This window comes from Equus quagga, chromosome 11 (assembly GCF_021613505.1).
Source record: "Equus quagga isolate Etosha38 chromosome 11, UCLA_HA_Equagga_1.0, whole genome shotgun sequence".
Classification (NCBI taxonomy): domain Eukaryota; kingdom Metazoa; phylum Chordata; class Mammalia; order Perissodactyla; family Equidae; genus Equus; species Equus quagga.
The window spans coordinates 48,334,205-48,353,853 of NC_060277.1; positions in this window are offsets into that span (position 1 = coordinate 48,334,205).

The window sequence follows — 19,649 nt, forward strand, 5'->3', positions numbered from 1 at the left end:
TTTTTCTTCTTCTAAAGTTGCATACTGTCATTGTATATATATTTGAATAAGTTTTAGCCACATCTAGCTATTATCATTTCTTAGTTCATAGGGGATCTCAGTTGCCTACTTAGGTTTCTTGCTCTGGCCCTTCTTATTGCAGCAAGAAAAATGGCCAGATTTAGTATAATTTAAAGGATCATATATACACCTTCCTCATGAAGAGTTGGTAAAGACATTGATTATTTTCAGTTATAACATCAATATAATTTGCCCCAGAGACCAATTTAATAATATACTTCTGTATTGTGGTTTTATGACTTTATAAATGGAAGAATTGTTTCATTTTGGATATGTCTCTAAAGTATAGAGTGTTGACTAAAATACATTAAAAATATATTTTTAACTCGTTATGTGATTTAAGATGTTTAAAATTATACTCAGTTTGAAAGTAGCAGTTATATTTGAACTTTTATCTCAAAATAATATAGAAAAATCAAGTCCTATATCAAGAGTCAGGAATCCAGTATTAATTATTGTGATTGCCCTTTGAAGTTGAGCAATCTTGTGGCCTTATGGGAGCCTGTAAGAAAAATCAGTTAAATTCTAAAATAGATTTTAAAGCAGTTTTAAACCATACTTGGAAATTTCTATAGGAAGTCCCCTTTTCTCACCAAAAATATCGATCAAACTCAATTTTCTGTATCTCTAGATTAATTTTAAGCAATGTAGTCCAATAAAGACAAGTTAGGAGAAACACTATAACATATATTGTTGATGCATATCAAACTATTCTAGTTCAATTTTAATGCTCTACAAGCATAAATTTGTTTTTGTAGAGCAAGGAAAGTAACTGATTAATATTTAACAGACTTTATTTGTATTAACTTAGATTAAGTCTGGATATGTTCAAATCCATAGACAAAGCAATTGATCCAAAATATCTGACAAAGCTTCAACAGATTAAGAAAAACAACAACATTGATAATTTATGTTCTGTGTAATTAAATATAATCTCCTGAATCACTTGGAAGCATATAGTGGAATGGCATGTGCCTGGATTTAGAGTTCTAGCAGTGAACAGAGATCAGGGACCAGCCAGAATATGTTCCTCAGAATTATATTTGGCTGGCTGAGGTCACCAAATGTGTCCAATATATCAATTCATACTGCAACAACAGCTAACAACTCTAAAGCCACAGAAAATGCTGCGTTTGCAGGGATGGAGATAGGAAAAAATGACTGACGTCAACTTGTCAATTGTCTAACTCTACAAAAACATATTAGAACAAAGGATTCAACCAACTGAGGAATACATGACTCTTATCGTTCAAAGCAATGCAGTAACTTTGCTAGATTCTCTGAAAAATATCTGAGTAAATCTGGCCTTACCTTCCCAAAAAGGTTTTGGTTTAGGCACAGATAAAGAGGAGGGATGTGAAAAGGAAGGGGAAGGAAATTGTTTAGCATCTGCCTTATGCCAAATACTAAGCTAGGTCCTTGTTACATATTAATTCAATAACTCCTCCCACGTACACTGCAATGTAGGTATTTTGAGTCCCATCTGACAGATGAGAAAACTAAGACTGAAGTTTAAAAATGGAAACACAACCCATAAGTGCTGAAATAGATGCCCTAATACAGTGTCAGTTTATCTACAAGACTTTGCTCTTTATACACTATCATGTTGTTGGGAAATATTTTTTTAATATTAACTGAGAAAAAATATAAATAAGGAAATCTTCCACCAAAATATATAAAATAATTTCTCTTAAAATCAAAGAGAAATGATCTTTTCAAGCGCTCTCTGGTTTGAATTCTACCAGTATGGATTAAATGCAGCCTCTGGTTCATGATCTTTATAACAAATTACGTAAGTAGATCCCTTCTCCATGAGCAATCTATGCGTAAGTCGACTTTTTCAATTCTTCATTGAGCTCATCACAAAGACCAGTGTGGCTTAAATTCTGGAAAATAGTCAGCAAATGGGCTTGCCACTTGTGACACAAGAAAGCCAATTTGATGAGGTGCAGATCTTATTATGCTCCTATGTCTGCCAATTGCACACCTGCCTGAAAATTTAAAAACCAAATGGCAAACAAGATTACATCACATAACTACAGTGATTTTATTTATAACAGTATCTAAAATTTATTCAACAAATATTTATTGAGTGGCTACCCTCAATTCTATACACTGGAAACTAAGTTCATTTCCTGATCTTACAGAACATTCTATTTTAGGGAGACAACAAATAAACAAATATGTAATGTAATGTCAGATGATGGTAGTGCTTTAAAAGAAATTAAGCAAAGTAAAAGGGTAGAGTGAGTGGAGGGTGTTCTTTTAAGGCCATTGGTCAGAGTCTCCCCCTCTGAGAAGCTGATTTTGGGCAGAGACCGTAAAAAAGTGAGGGAATGAGTGTGTCCATATCTGAGAGATGAAAATACCAGGCAGAGGGACTAGCAGGTGCAGATGCCCAAAGAGTGGAGTGCTCTGGGTCTGTTAAAAATGCTGCAGGGGCGGGCTCCGTGGCTGAGTGATTAAGTTCTCACGCTCCGCTGCGGCAGCCCAGGGTTGGGATCCTGGGCGTGGACATGGCACCGCTCGTCAGGCCACCTTGAGGCGGCGTCCCACATCCCACAACTAGAAGGACCTGCAACTAAGATATACAACTATGTACAGAGGGGGCTTTGGGGAGATACAGCAGAAAAAAAAATATATTGGCAACAGTTGTTAGCCCAGGTGCCAATCCTTAAAAAAAAAAAAAAAATACAGAAAAGAGACAGTGTCACTGGAGGAGAGTGAGCAAGAAGGATGTTGTTGGAGATGAATTTGCAGGGGAGCTACATGTTTGTAGAAGTATGTGGGCTGTGGAAAGAGTTTGAGATTTTAAGAGTGATGGGAAACGATGAGGGGGTTTTGAGTAGGACAGTAACAATCTAACTTGTATGTTTAGAAATTAAATTTTGGCTGCTATAGTATTGAAAACAGTCAGGAGGAGGACAGGTGTGGAAGCTTGGAACCTAGCCAGGAAGCTGTTGGAATAGCCAAGATATTATAAGAACTTCCATCTGCCCCTAATGAAACACTAATCATATGGAAACTAGTGTTTTAAATTATCCAAATCTTTTCCTAACAGCACTTAAGATTTTGAGATTACTTGACTTTTTGTTTTTTAATCTCCACAGATTTTACTCAGAATAGGAAATTTATCAAATATCAGCTGATTGATAGTGAGGTTTCACAATTAATTTTCAGAGCACTTGCTAACCAAGTGCTATAAGGATTGTGGCATTTATAGATGCATGTTAAAAATCTTTGTCAAGAAATATCATGACAAAGGAAGACGTAACAGTTTTGAGCCCTTGGGAGCATAGCCTTTGCCTATAGGAAGTTATAGGATCCCTTGTTCTCTTCTTTGTTGCCTTTAGTTTGTGTATCCCATGGAGATGTAAAGTGATGTGACTCCTGGTATCCCACGGACCTCAGGTTTTGTGGGGTAGCTTATGAACTATAGGCACTTGTATATATCCTAGTGAATTCAAGGGGCTAATAATGGCTCTGAATACCAAAATGTCTAGACATGTCTCTGATTAACAATTTCAAGGCATATGGGGGCTTGTCTCCCTTAGTGTCAGCAGAGGGACACATGCTCAGAAATAATTGGCCTTGAGTGCCAAAGTCGCCAGAAGGTGAGCCAGGAGGACTCTGGAATGGATGCTTCCTCTTCACTATTGTCATCAAACTTAAGGATGGGTGGCTGGTTCGTAGAGTAGGAAGAGGAGATGAGAAGGGAGATGTTGAACTACTATGAAGCCCAGATTTGCCTTTTCTGGTAGAAATTTCATGACAACTATTCAAAATGTGGACCCTGAGCTAGCATGTCAATAAAAATCAAACTTACAGATGATAGATAACATCGAATAAATACAAACTATAACTTGTGGCACTGTGCATATATGCAGGAAACAGAGAGTTTTAGTGTCCCATGCATTCCACAAGGAAATTGAAGAGAGCTTGGAAAAGTTAATCCAGACCCTACAACTACCTAACTAACTATGTCTCTGTTTGCTTTAATATTCTTCCTCCTGCCTGGCCTCAGATTGATGCAGAGGCAGCTCATAAAGCCATCTCCTCCCAGGGTCGTACATTTACAGTGGACCAAAAGTCCTCTATCCCTGCCACCCTCCCCGTCCTTGCCCTGTTTCTCCCAACATACTTAATGGTCCTCACTCAGTCTGACCTAAGTCTGAGCAGTGAATAATTAACCCAATAAATAATGTCTCATCTCTCACTCTCCTTTTCCTTTTAGCTTCTTCTCCCGCAATCTCCCTAAACCGGAGGGATGGAATTTTCTCTTGTCACCTACTTTGTAGTTCTACCCTCTTGACTAAAGAGTGCATTGTTAAGCCTTAATGGAGGTGAAGAGAGACAGATCATGGTTTACCAAAGAGCAGACCTACTACACTTGTAATCAACCTCTTCAGTTTCTTCCACTTTCCATGGGTGTTTGTCTATCAAGCACATAATAGAAGCAATGATGGTTCTGCCCCACTCTCCAAATTTTGGTTGTTGTCTGTTTGATCCAACATTTGTGTTACTAGACTCTGGGCACTATCTCAGAGTAGGGCATGTTTGAATAGAATAAGAAAGAGAAAAGAAATATCACAAGAAAGAATAAAGATTAACTTGCCTGGATGTGTGTCTTGCTATTTCATTATCAAACTATAGCTGGTATAACCACAGAGCTCAGAAGTTCCCCTATGTGTGTGCTGGCTGGGTCAATGCTGCAAAATAAATGTTTATTAAGTGTTTCAATCAATAGTAATCTTTTGTACCCCATTTTTCTTTCATGAGATGCCATGACTGGCTAGAGCTCTACTGATTTTACATCTAAAAAAAGAGTAATTGGGATGTAAGTTTTTTGGGGGAGGAACAGTGGGTGAGAATTTGATACCAAAATGTAACATAATCTCACTTTGAAGGATTCAATTTTTAATTGGTTATTCCCAAAACACAAATGAAGATAGTTCCCAGACTCCTAGTTCTAAACTCCTGAATAGGGGTGGGGTGGGGTGGGGTGGGGTTGAAGATCAGGGAGAAATGCAGGAGGAAGAAAGTATTGAATTTTAGGAGGCTCAATATATTGCACTGTTTTTACCTACTCAAGTTTTCCACCAATTGATAAATGAGGACAAAAGTTAACTTTATCCTGATAAAGGTAATATTGGAGAATGTGACTTAGCTCATGATAGCATTAGGTTCTACCATCAAACGTGCACCTGACAACTTGTTCACTGGATCAGGCAGTGCTGACCAACATAAGCCTTCATATGTATACAACTTGGATGCCACACAACTTGAAGGAGCAGAGCTCTATATTGGCAACGCGGCTTCCAGGAAAAAATACAGAAAGTCTCCACATGCTCAGTTTCTCCCTCTGAAGGTATAGCTTCAGGTTAACTTCTTCCTCCTTCTTTACTGGAATTCCCTTCACATGAAAGGAAACGTTAGAAGCCTGGAAAAATTGTTCCCCACCCATTGTAAGGACACTATTGCGAGTGATTCTATCCTTTTTGTTGAAATTTCTGACTTAACAGCAAAATTTAACTCATGGACCTTACCCTATGAATATCACATAATATCGGGAGAGGAAAAAAAGACCAGCCGGTTAGTAGGTGAAAAGCCAGAGAATGGAGGCAGATAAGACAAAGACTGATAAAGTGCTAAGCTTGGACTCAGATATATTTGTTTTTCTTTTGTATTTGTAATGATTAGCATGACATATGGCCATCGTGAAATCATGATTCTAAAGAAGAAAATGAATGTTGAAAAGACAAATGAGGAAGAAAATAAATTATTATGACACCTTGATTACATTTCTTAAAATTTATTTCTCTGGATAAGCTAGGACAATGTTCTGGCAATACTTGCCTTCTTTGGGGGCATTGCATGAATAAATCCTTTGAAATGTAATCAAAATTTGAAATTTCTTCTTGCCAAAATGATTGGGGTGTGATGTCTCCTGATAACCAGCTGTTGGGAATAGATTCAGTTTTCCTAAAGGGTGGTCCACAAATGCCGGGAATTCTTTTCCACGTTCTTCAAGTACTCAAAAATCTAAAAATCTAAACATTCCAATATTTTATTTAGCAAATCGATTGATGTAAATGTCACATAAATTATATTAAACTCTCATATTAACAGCCTTGATTTTTATGTAATTCAGTAGAAGAAAGCTAAGGACTTTTTGGTTGTTCCCATTTTTTAAAAAAAGAGAGGTTTTAAAAAAAGAAAAAAATGGACTTATACCATTATCTTGAATACATTTACAGAGTCTGGGGAACATAACCTTAATATTGAAACCCAATATAGAACCAATGAAGCATAATAGCCCATATGCTTCGCTTTCTTAATTGGAGATAGATTAATTTTCAAGCAACTATGGCTCATTTACAACTTTTAATGTGACATTTCCTAGTTTTAGCTGTTTTTGTATAAAATTAGATTTATATGGAGACATATTATTCAACCAAAATTGTGAATAAAAATAATTATAGTAAGCATTGAAAAATCAATAACAGATTCCATTGGAAATTAAACCAATAATTTCTACAGGATGAATAACAGACTGAAACTAGAGACTGATACAGGGGATTTGTTGAAAAGGAATAAAATAGGACTGACATATAGAGGTGATTTTATGGCTCTTCATAAAATCTTCAAGGAGTGAGCCCTGGTTTGTGGTGGTAACTTGGCAAAAAATGAGCAGGCTCTGATGGCTAACCTAAGTCATAGCTTGATAATTAGTGAACTACATAGGAATAATTTAAGCTATGATTTATGGCAGATAATGGCTGAATTATTGAACTTTCTAAGTAAAAGTCCATATTTACTAGGAGCTACAACTTCTTAACCCAAAGGAAAAAGCAGAAAAAATTTTATTTTAGGCTAATAAGGAATACCATGTGGGTTTCACTCAGATCATATTATTCTTCTCTCCATACTCATGACCTTACACTTGATTGTGCTACATACTTAGTTTTTCTTCAAAGTTGAATTTACTCTGACAAATACGGCTGTCCTCACACTTAACTTTTGAGGAAAATGAACAAAGAAAATCTGCTCCACAAAGTGGGACATAGTGGTCTCTTTCCTTCGCCAAATATCTTTGTATGTTTTTGAAATCCTTTTAATAGAATGAAAACCAATGTCATTGGAAGGAAAAAACAAACTGTTCTAATCCATTGCTTTTTGTTCTTTGGATAAAAGTAATTGACTTGCACTCTTCCTTTCCAATTAGTTGCTTGGGATCAATCTTTGTGGAGACACACCTCACACTGAACAATTTTCCTAAACCAGTGTACTAAGGATTTGAATCTGGAATGTGTAGAATTTGATTATTTACAAAGTTGCTTTTTGTCTAGAGGAATCTATGCGCACAAAGAGTTTTCTAAATTCTTCACCTGGTTTTGTGGACATAGATACTAAAGAATTTGTGAAAAAGCTATGATTTTTTTATTATAAGCTTGTTTTTATATTGTTGGATGTTAGGGTGATCCATCTGCAATTTCTTCCTCCTCCTTGAACATTTGGATTGATCCGGCTGATGTGGCTGCTGCCCATTCCTCCCTCACCTCCACAGGTACCTGCATCATTGAAAAAAAGATATCCCCATAGATTGGAACTTGGTTCTTCAGCCCAAAGTATGACACTAATTTTACTTCTTTGTCATAATCCCTGTGAGTTGCCTGGTTCCATTAGGATTAACAATTAAAATCTCTGCTTCACTTCTATTTTGGAGATGCTACTTCCCACTGCCACCAAATTATCAAGTTGCACATACCCAGCATATTAGGAAAGTGTGGTAAATAATGCAGTTGTTAGTTCTGCATGCATGTCAGGTTCCTGAAAGCTCAGCCACATCACATCTCATGACTTATCCTCACTATCAGCCTTTGCCACCAGCCAGCCAGTTCCATAGGGTACCACTAGGTAAATGAGCTAATTGAGGCTACTTGCCCCTCTCCATAAGTCAATGATGAGTTCACAGACCAGTAAATCAATAGCCCTCGCAGCACCAGTGCGTTGGTTGAGGTGTAGTCTGCCTGCTATAACCCCAAGACCCTCTGAGCCGCCAGCTCTTGATCTGCTTCAACTCCACATCAGAAGTCTTTGGATTCATTTTTGTCTGCACTGTGCCCGAGTCTCCACGAATTTTCCACTGGGGAAACCTATTTGGAATACTATTGTGGGTGGCCAGGCCACTCTGGACCCCAGCTGAGTACCAGAGCTTCTCATCCTGTCTTAAACAGTGCTGTCTCCATCAGCAGCCTAAGCTTCAGCCCATTTAATTCCTTCTCAGCATTTAGTCACCAGGAACTAGGGTCCAATCAAACATAATATTTGTTTCCTGCCTAGAAAGAAATCCTGAGGAGAGGGGGCTTGAAATTTAGTCCTTAATTCATTTCTTCCTAAACTTTTAAAATCGTCTATTCTTTTCTCTTTTTTTTTTTTTTTGAGGAAGATTAGCCCTGAGCTAACTGCTGCCAATCCTCCTCTTTTTGCTGAGGAAGACTGGCCCTGAGCTAACATCGTCCTCATCTTCCTCTACGTTATATGTGGGATGCCTACCACAGCATGGCGTGCCAAGCTGTGCCATGTCCACACCCGGGATCCGAACTGGCAAACCCCGGACCGTCAAAGCGGAACGTGTGCACTTAACTCCTGCGCCAATGGGCCGGCCCCCAGAATAGTCTATTCTTTAACTCAGATCATATCTCTTCTGCCACTGGCCACTACCTCTTCTTCTTCTTGTCCCCAAAGCTAGTTCCTGGCCTGATTCTGCTATCCTTTTGTTCAAATTTCTTTGGATTTTTGATCCATCTCCCAAGCTTCACTGGTTAACTCACTTTCCTAAAATCCAGGAATTCTCCCAACTAGTTCTGCCATGAATGCGACTTTCCATGGGCTCAACCATGCTCTGGAACTGTGTAATCCATACAAAACACTTTACTGGAAACTTACATAGGAAAAGAGTTATTTTCTACTACTTAATTTGCTGTTTACTCTTAGGATAATTTTTAGATACTTTAAAGAATTTTCTGTTTTTTAAAAAATTAATTTTCACCAGTTATGCTTGTTTTGCTGGGGAGTAGTTTCATAGACTTCTTCGCTCAAACATTATGGAAGTGAAAACCTCTCTTTCCGGCTTTTTACATTCACCTAAAGTCAAGAGACTGAAGAACCCCCTGCCGGGCCTCTGCCCAGGGTCAGGCACTTTACCTGGCTGACTTCTGCTGAGTGGATCTCTTCCTTACCAGAAGTTTCTCCGCCTGGGCCAAGGCACAGAAAGTTATTGAGGAAATGGGGAGACTGGTCTTAAATTCTTCCAACTATCTTTGGGCCTATTTTATTGCCAGGCCCATTTTCTGTGAGTTGGGCCTGATTCATTTCTCAACACCCCGTTTTTGAGGACTCTTGGAATGACTGAGAATTAATTTGCATTATATCTGGCAACCCCCATATCTTTCTATTTGTTTCTGAAATCTTACTTCCATTCATTATTCCCAGAATTACACAAATTCCTCATACCCGTTCTAGTCTGAATCTTCAGACAAGCTCTCTCTGACATGGCATCATTGTCGGAGTCTGAGCTTTGGCTATTTGCCTACTTCCCTGGACTCTGAATGGCTTCTCTTCTACCAGCTCACCAGTTCCTGGGCATACTCTAACCCATTGCTTTTCCCCAAATCTGCTATTGATCAGGTAAAATTAAACTCAGAGTAAGTGCTTCTTCCTCCACAATAGCAGAAAAAACAGACCCAGTGCATCTATTTGCATTAATCAAAATAGATGCAGTTAGCTACTACTATTTCTTTCATCTTATTTTATTGGGAACAAGTTCTGCATAAGGCAGCCAAACGATGGCTTTAAGAAATTCCAGAAAACTGCTACTGCTCACAGCCTGAAAATTCCTAGCAAACCTAATACCACCAAGGGATGTAACTATGAACACATAATTGCACAGCTCTCTTTTCAAGACTTTGTAATGCATTTCCTAAATTGATATCATTTGGCAATAGCTATAAAATTATGACGAACCAAAAAGGGTTACAATTATGAATTACGGATTTGTTCCTAAGGATCCCACAGAAAAACTGAAAACTCAAAACCCTATTTAAGGCAGTAGAATAATTTCAACCATCATTTTTTCCATATTTCATACCAAATACATTGTCTGTCTCAAAACTATATAATAATGGTACTTTAAGGCTTATTCAAATAGCCACAAAAACCTTTGAACAGATGCACAGTTTTAAATAGCCATTATAAACCATGACAGAAATGGAATTGATTTCTTTTATTGGTAATGAGTACTTTGTATAGAGTTGGCTAAAAAAAGTTGTACAGACCACTCCCTTAAGTAGGTCATCCATCCTGTTTTTTCTCTGTCTGTTCCTTTCCATTATCACATTTATCACACATCTTTATTGCAGATGTATTTGTTTGCATGTGTTGATTTTCTGTTCTGACCACTAGATTGTAACTTACGCTCTCCATGAGACCAGATACCATGACTATGTTATTCACCAGTATATGTTCAACACCTATGCTTATCACTGTGTTAGGTGCTGAATAAGTACTTGATAAGTAAATTAATTATAAACCTTCAATAAATATTTAATTGTGATGGACCTAAATGGGATTATAGAAACTTGCTCTCTAGACAAAATAGAGGAGATAGCTACATGAAATAGGTTAATGTGTGATATATATATATCGTACATATACTATAGAAATGAAGAGTCATAAAATTTGTCTAATATATATAATTTCCACCTGTTCATATAAATATCATAGAAATTCTGTGATTTATTTATATATAAACAGGTAGAAATGATTTGGTAAATAATACTTCGGCTTACTTATTATTTATAATAAGTAGATCTTGAAAATATTTTTAAAATCTGAAAATTTGCTAATAATATTTCTTTATATAATATTTGCCGCCAAAATAACAGGTCTTATTATGCTTGAAGATGGCATAGTGTTTGGAGGGAGGATTTAAATACTAAATAAAAATAATCAACATTCATTGTGAACTGAATCATTCAAGATAAAAGAGATAAAATTTGAGGCCAGCCCCAGTGGCCTAGTGGTTAAATTCAGCATGCTCCTCGTCAGCAGCCCAGGTTCAGTTCCTGGGTGCAGACCTACACTGCTCTGTTAGTGGCCATGCTGTGCTGGCAGCCCAGATACTAAAACGTAGAGGAAGATTGGCATCGACGTTAGCTCAGGGTGAATCTTCCTCAGGAAAAAAAGAAAGATAACACTTTATCTGTAAATGCACTTAGTTCTACATTTACATTTAAAAAATGAAAAGAACCAGTATAGAAAAAGGGAAGTTTGACTAAATACCAGCATGGAGATGGTGTGTGGTTAGGAAGAGACTTAAAAGTTTTAGCTGACTCTGAGATCTATGTGAATATTATTGTGATAATTGCAAACGAAGAAATAATGAAATTTTAGGTTGTATTATAAAACATAGTGTCCAGAACAAACTACATGATAAACTATCTGTCCAGCCATATTCTTTGAGCTCAGAGAACCACAGTCTAATAGACATGGGCAAACATGGACTCCTCCAGAGATTAACACAGTCGAGGACCCAGGGAAGTTGAAAGTGTCACTGGGAGGAAGAGATTGCTGTATCCCGGGATGTGAATGTGAGCATTGTCTTAATTATATAAAGGCCTATCCTGTAGGTCTAGGACTGGTATTGATAATGAGTCAGCAGAAAGCAGATCCAGAAAGAGCTGTGGAACTTTGAAAGTAGAATAATTTGGCTTAACCCAAGAAGGAAATTTTTAGCAAAGTAATCAAAGTATTGGAATAAGATGCTCTTTAATATGAGCTTCATAAAACCTGAAATCTTCAAAGAGAGGGTAAAAGAGAAGAAATTCATTTAATTGCCTAGGAGACTCTTTCAACTATAATGTTCTAAAATTGAATAAACAGCTAACATAATGAATCCTTTAAACCATAAGTGGTTTCTATTAAAAATCATGGGCTTTCTCCCTTAACCTCTGCTCACTTTATCTTATTATTTTAGAATTTTCTTTTACCCACTACAGCATGTGAGTTTATCTTTCCTTTTACTGGGTTTAGTGAAAGCATGAGCAATAATCTCAATGATCTATAATTTAAACAAGAGGAGAATCATAACTTTTTTTGTTTGTTTGTTTTTTCTTTTCTTTTTTTTTTTTTTTTGAGGAAGATTAGCCCTCAGCTAAAGACTGCCAGTCCTCCTCTTTTTGCTGAGGAAGCCTGGCTCTGAGCTAACATCAGTGCCCATCTTCCTCTAGTTTATACGTGGGACGCCTACCACAGCATGGCTGCCAAGCAGTGCCATGTCCGCACCCGGGATCCGAACCAGCGAACCCCAGGCCGCCGAGAAGCGGAACGTGCGAACTTAACCGCTGCGCCACCGGGCCGGCCCCGAGAATCATAACTTTTAATGAAAAGGGTAACATCTTGAACTGGGGGATGCTGGTGACAGTCCTCATTGTTTACCAGGTCTCCCCAAACTTCAGCCGCTGCCGCACTTTATAGGAGTCATTCACGCTGCAATCTGATCACCTGGAGCGGGCCAGTAGAATGAAGACCTTGTGATAAGCAGCAGTGAGTCAACTGTTATCCATTCTTCCAAGGATTAGGGGGGCGTTGGAGATCACTTATCCTTACTCCGCAATTGAACAGCTTTTACTCACAATGGCCCATGGTCACAGAGTCAGGTCAAAGTGGACTTTCAGTAGGTAGCAACAACATGGTGGGGGGATGGCGTCGTGAGTGCTAGTGGAGACATCTGTGCAGTGGACTTCAGGCAGGAGAGTGTGAGATTTGATGCTGCTCTTGCACCCTTGGTTAGTTTTATAAAGAGGCATGAGTGGACACTTAGAGAATTAAGATTTTATGTTTATATCTTTCAGTGTCTCTCAAAATGTAGTTCATGGAAGAATCACCTAAAGAAATGGGCTCATTAAAAACTGCAAATTTCTCAGCACCACCTCCGGCAATTTGAATTCAGTGAGTCAAGGACTGGGCTCAGGGAATCTGCCTTTTTTGTTTTTTTTTTAATCTAGTCTTAGGCCTTCCCCAGGGCTCCAGAACCAGAAACTTGAAGGTGGGACCAGCAATCTGTGTGTTTTTTTCTTTTACTTGCAGGGTAATATTCACCCTAAGCTAACATCCGTTGTCAATCTTCCTCTTTTTTCTTCATTTTCCCCATGAAAGCCCCAGTACATAGTTGTACATCCCAGCTGTAAGTCGTTCTAGTTCTTCTCTGTGAGCTGCCACCACAGCACAGCTACTGACAGATGAGTAGTGTGGTTCTAGGCTCAGGAACTGAGCTGGGCTGCTGAAGCGGAGCTTGCCAAACCTTAACTGCTAGGCCCTCGGGGCTGGCTCAGGAATCTGTCTTTTTCCTAAGACAGGTGAAGCCCAGGCACACAGTTCACAGAGCTCAGACTGAAAACAAGTACTAGTTTAGGCAAAAATGACAACCTTGCTTTATATTTTTCAGATGTGTCCCTTGAAATACAATCAGTCATCAGGGCAAAGGGCTATGGCAAATGTCAATTTGTCTGTGTATTTGTGTGTAGGGGGAAGTGTGTGCATTCAAGCATTTAAAATATGCTTTGTGGACTACTATGGGTAAAAGAAATCATTAGAAACTGAGAAATAGTCAAGGGAAAGTAGAGAAGAAGGTACAATAATGCTGAATTCCGAGCTTCAATAAAAAATAATTCATTGGTAGGATAGAGTTGGAGTTTGCTTAGGGGTTGAATGTCAACCTTTTATGCAATAACTCACAGCAGGATGGACTGCACAATTTGCTTAGGGGTTAAAAACATCTATAAGCTTGAATGGCAGACCATTATCCTTGCTATTGCTTTGCCAGCCTTACCAAGACAAGGGGACACATTGCTATCCAAGCCACATAATGCTGTAATGCTACCAGTAAGCTTAGGAAGCAGAGATATTAAGAGGAAAATGATCACATGATGTTTGAAGCAGTCTTTCTGCACTGATTGCCTCTGTAGATTTTGATGAGGAATTTACTCACCTCCTCTCAATCTTTACTGAAATAGCTACATTTAACAACGCAGGATCGCAAAGGTGATCTGTCTCCCTTTTTTCATTTACATGTAAACAGGAAAGCTGTTGATAGAATCATGGTCAATAATCACTGTATTCTTCATGTTGTGATGCTTTTGCTTTCAAGTCTGCAAAGAAAATCACATAGAACTTCAGAGAGAACTTTTGCCTGAATCACGACGCTTCAGGTAATCTGGCTACCAAGAACCAAACAAAACCGACTAAGAGCCCGCTGTTCCTCGCGCTTCAGGAGTTTGCAATGCTTGACTGCAGTTTCATATCTACAAGAACGGATTGGAGACAGAAATCATCCTCAGGCCCTAATCCCAGGGAAACCAGAAAAACAACTTATAAAGCTATTTACAGGGTAGCAGATATGAAGATATGTTTTTGATCACACACAGCATAACAACTAACTTTTAAAAATAAAGTATTTCATTAAACAACTCAAAGTGAGTGTTGTAAACTATATGAACACTTTTTAAAGTAAAATGCTAAGAATAATGAGCCTTCGTTCCTTTCCTCTTTTTCTTTGATTGTGTGGGACTCCTATGGTATGAATAGCGTGGGGGAAGTTCTCAGTGTACTTAGAGAAGAAAGGTGCCCTGTGGGAGGTGCACTGGCAGCTGCAGTCACCACTTCTCCACAAGAGCACACACCTCCTTGCTCCTTGTGAGACACCTGCTGAAATGCCCCAAGCATGGACTCTGTCAGAAATGGTGGCCGTTTTACGAATGTTTTGAATCCTACCTTTTTATGTTTAGCTTGTCAGATTATTCTTTGGCTTCATTCATCTCTTTCATTATGTCTGCAATGTTCCTTCCTTTGGACTATATAAATGCATTTTAAAATCTATTTCTCACTATCTATGTTAGAGTTTCTCATCTTTTATGAGAAAACAACTTCTTTTAAAAAGTGCTTCTATTTTGTCCTAAAACAATAATGTTATAAAATGTTAAAGACATATTAAGATCTATTAGAGCTTTGATTGATTTTATAAAAGAGATAGAATTAGACTATTGGGGGAATCAAAAGAACCTTAACGGGTGAGGTGGCACTTAAATTGAGCTTTGAAAAAGGAGGTAGCATTCCAAAACTCATAGACAGACCCAGAATGGCTTAGCAAGAGAAACTCTTAGAAATAATGAAATGCCAAAAGAAGAAAATGAATTGTTTGAGAAAGGCAAGGCAAACGTGTTTTCATTCACAAATTCCTAGGATTGAACCAATCCTATGGGGAATTCAGCATTAACCTGGGAGCTTTTCATTTATACTGCTCTTACTTTATTCCTCAATTTCTCTAAAAAAGGAGAAAAATTAAATTCAGTAACCATCCTCTCACTTCCTTTTTCCTTCTACCTTAAATCTTGTCTACATTTTGTGAGAATTTGCCTGCTAAAAAGACACAAATAATCCAAAATGGTTAAGGTAATATGATGAAGTACAATGTGTGCAAAACCTTAGGCAAATGAAGCATGATGGTTTCACTGAGCTAAAGGAGGCAGAGGTCGCGCCATATTTCCCTGACAAAACAGCAGCCTGTGAAAGTATTGACCAGGTTTTACTACTCCAAAGGAATTGGTCCCACTAACATCTTTGGTGTAATGGGCATGTTTCTTCCCCAAGGAAAGGCTGACTTCCAGTCAGCTCTTCTCTGTTTCCACTAGAATAAACCAGCTCAGTTTGGAACGAACAGAATTTTTGTTATGGGTTGAAAAGTATTTATCAATAAAGACTTTGGATTCTTGTCAGGACTTTCCCAGGATTAGAATGACATTTCTCTGCATTCAAAGCTGCCTTAGAAGAAACTCAGCAGACTATTAGATGTGATAGAGAATAGAAACATTGCTTTTTCTGTGTCTAACTTAACATAACTTTTAGGTCTCTTCCCTGGCCAATTGTTTAAAATTATTCAAGATTGGAGGCAAAAGAGAACTTATGACATAGTTTATTCAAGATATTCAAGCTTAAAAAAACCTGAATTCTTTGGTTACATAAAATTTTCCATGGAATTTTAATATATAAAACAAAAAGAGAAATATTATTAGTATCACTTTTTTAAAGTTCAATTCTATAATTTACTGTAAAATCAGTAAAAGCAGAGAGCCAATTTTGATAAAATGAACACCTGAAATCATTCAATTACTTTCCACTTGGTTCGTTATAAAAGTATCTGTAGCGGACCCGGCCTGGTGGTATAGTGGTTAAGTTCATGTGCTCAGCTTCAGCAGCCCAGGGTTCGTGGGGGTGGATCCTGGATGTGGACCTGCACACTGCACATCAAGCCATGCTGAGGCAGCATCCCACATACAAAAAAGAGGAAGAGTGGCAACAGATGTTAGCTCAGGGCCAATCTCACCAAAAAATAAAAATAAAAAAGAATCTGTAGGAACACATATTTAAAGCCAAATTCCTAAAAATCTCAGGATATCCTTTGATTAAAAAGAAATGGCAGGGCATGATTTCTTTGGAGATCAATATAAAACAAGCTAATGTAGCAGCCCTAGTCTATGGGTTGATGGGATCTGGCATATTATAATTGGAAAAAAATACATATTTAGACAGATATATTGCTTTGTCTTGTTTTTTCAGCTATTAGAGTTGTGGGGGTTGTGTGTGTGTGCGTTTGCGGTTTTGCATAAAGCACATACATGATATCCTAGAGTTATGTATAATTTGGTTAGATAAGCATCAGTCTTATCCTTCACATTGGAAGAAAAGGAACTAAGACATAGAAAAGTGATTCATTCTAGGTCATTCCATGATCTACTGACAGAGAAGTAGTTAGGATGTACACTGCCTGACTCCATTGTGTTCTTCGACTATTCCCCAATGCCTGTCTAATCTTATTATTGTTGTTATGATTGATATTGTTGCTGTTAATATTGTTATTATGGTGAAAATGAAACATCTAAGAAATAATACGATCATAAATAGTTAGCACTGGAAGGGGCTTTGGAGATAAGGCTAACAGTGTCATTTCCTGAGGCTGTAAGGTGAGGTGAATGACTTGCCTGAGATCATATAAACTGTTAGTAGCAAGGACTTGAGATTTCTGATCCTGTCCGGTGTTTCCCCCTCTTTGTCTTGTTGCTTCTTAGTTCAACAGGAGTGTTCTGGAGAAACAGGTTTAAAGAAGAGAACTTCTATCACCTGAAGCAATGGCACTTAATTTTGTTTTTTGAGGAAGATTAGCCCTGAGCTAACATCTGCCACCAATCCTCCTCTTTTTTGTTGAGGAAGGCTGGCCCTGAGCTAACATCCATGCCCATCTTCCTCTACTTTATATGGGGGATGCCTACCACAGCATGGCTTGCCAAGCGGTGCCATGTCTGCACCCAGGATCCAAACTGGTGAACCCCAGGCCGCCAAAGTGGAACATACAAACTTAGCTGCTGCACTATGGGGCGGGCCCCCAATTGCACTTAATTTTTGATAGCCAGTATTTAGTGCGTTCCGTTAAGAAACAGTATCGTCTGTGGATCTAGTTAAGTTTTAAATGCAACAATAAGAAGTTCTGATTTGAAATCTTTTCAAAAAATTCTTATCACTTTATTCTGAGAATTAGAAGGAATACAACCACTGTAAAACAGGTATCCTCCAAATTAGACCTTGATTCTTATCATAAGTTTTTAGCCCAATTTACTGTACACCTGATTCTTAGAGAACTAGACATTATTTTAAATACTGGACAAAAGAATTACTGCTCTGTAGACACAGATGAACCAACATTTTATCCATTTATTTTTTATGTTCCTAAACTTTAGGATATCTATACTCTCAATTGGAAAAATGAACACCATATGTAAAACATTTTCCATTGTACTTAAAGATGTTGGCTTTGTGACTCATCTAAGACTTCGACTTTCTCTGAATTTACCCTGAAAACACCACAAGCACCCATTAAGTATCCCTCAGCACTACTGAATTTGCAGTCAAAGTGGAAATATGATGCTTTCTCTGGGTTTGAATATCAAAAGGGAAAATTTATAAAGTAAAAATAACATTACAATTTGGCTTCTTTAATGAATGTAAGTAATGTATACTGAGTTTGTAATTAAAATACTTTCTGTCATTTCGAGGACCTTGAATGTTGACTGATGTCTGTGCTATATTTGTATTCACTTTCCTCCCCATTAATAACAAAGCATTTCCAACTGGGAATGAGTGTGGCCATAACTTTTGCTTGGTCTTCTTTGGGATTCCAGAATCTAAGGCTTTTCTCTCTGGCTCTCTGTGTGTCTTGTTTTACAATTTCATTACTGTTCTGTCTGCTTTGGGAAAATATTTTACCAATAGTCTTGTTGTACATATATTTAATTTTTAGAAAACAGTGTGAAATACAAAAAAGTATATCAAATAGATGGATTGTAATATTCTGGAGGCATTTAATACTTTTAAAGAATACATGCAGTTTTTTGTGTGTGACAAAAAGAGTGATAAGTTAAAGGGACTCAATTGTTTTCAACTGCCACATGATTTGTCACTTTCAAATTAAGTTCCATTCGGGCCTAGGATTCCATGAAATGCCTCTAGCCGACTTTTGAAAGGTATGACCAACAGAATTTTTTCTCCTCTGTTCACCAGCAGGTCTGTTATCTCCATAGGTTGGTATTCTGGTGTGTGAAAAATAACCCCCAAAGTTTCCATGACCTCACAGTATTGAGCCTTCTGTACAAATAAAGCATGAACTTGAACACAATGTCCTAGGAAAGGTCTCAAGTCTCAAAAGGAAGTGAAATGGTTTCCTTTTTCATAATGTCTTTTCCTGTAAGTAAAGGGTAAAACTGTACATCCCATGAAGAATAAAAGCCTAAAACTGTTTCCAGGAAAAGACATATATATATATTAGAACATTCCTCTTCTCTTCTTTTTTAACTCTTACTGGTGGATTATTACTTAAAACTGGTATATCAGTTATGCTGTATTCCAATTTTGTTATGAAAGTTTACTCAATAGACTATGTGTTGTGTTTATTTATTTAATAGATAATTCAGCTAAGTTCTTCTGGATCTTTATTTATCCCAAATCAGAATCTTTTTCTCTATTGGGGTTAAATCAAAATCAAAATCAAAAATATTTAAAGTATCTTTGATTATATTTTGTAGTAGAGAATCAAAAAATTGGCATCCACCATCATCTGATGGACTTTGTGATCACTCTCTGTGTAAGTTACGTATTTCTATAGTCTTTACACCTACTGTTCTGAGGGTTGTCATCAGATGAAGAGTGGGGCCTTGGTTATAAATTCACTGAAAAAAAAATAGACAAAGATGCTTACTTTTTCCCCAAATGTAGTTACACAAAAATTTAGAGAAAAAGTCTTTTTTATCGTATTTTTTTAATAAAATAGGTAACCTTTTGTCCAAAAACATAGTATCAACTGATTGCATTTCTTGCCTCATTATAGATGGAACATAGGCAAAGAGAAACTGTTAGAAGCAAGAATGAAACCTAAGTACAATGATCCCTACTTTGGCATGAAACTTCAAGTGATAACCTTTGTT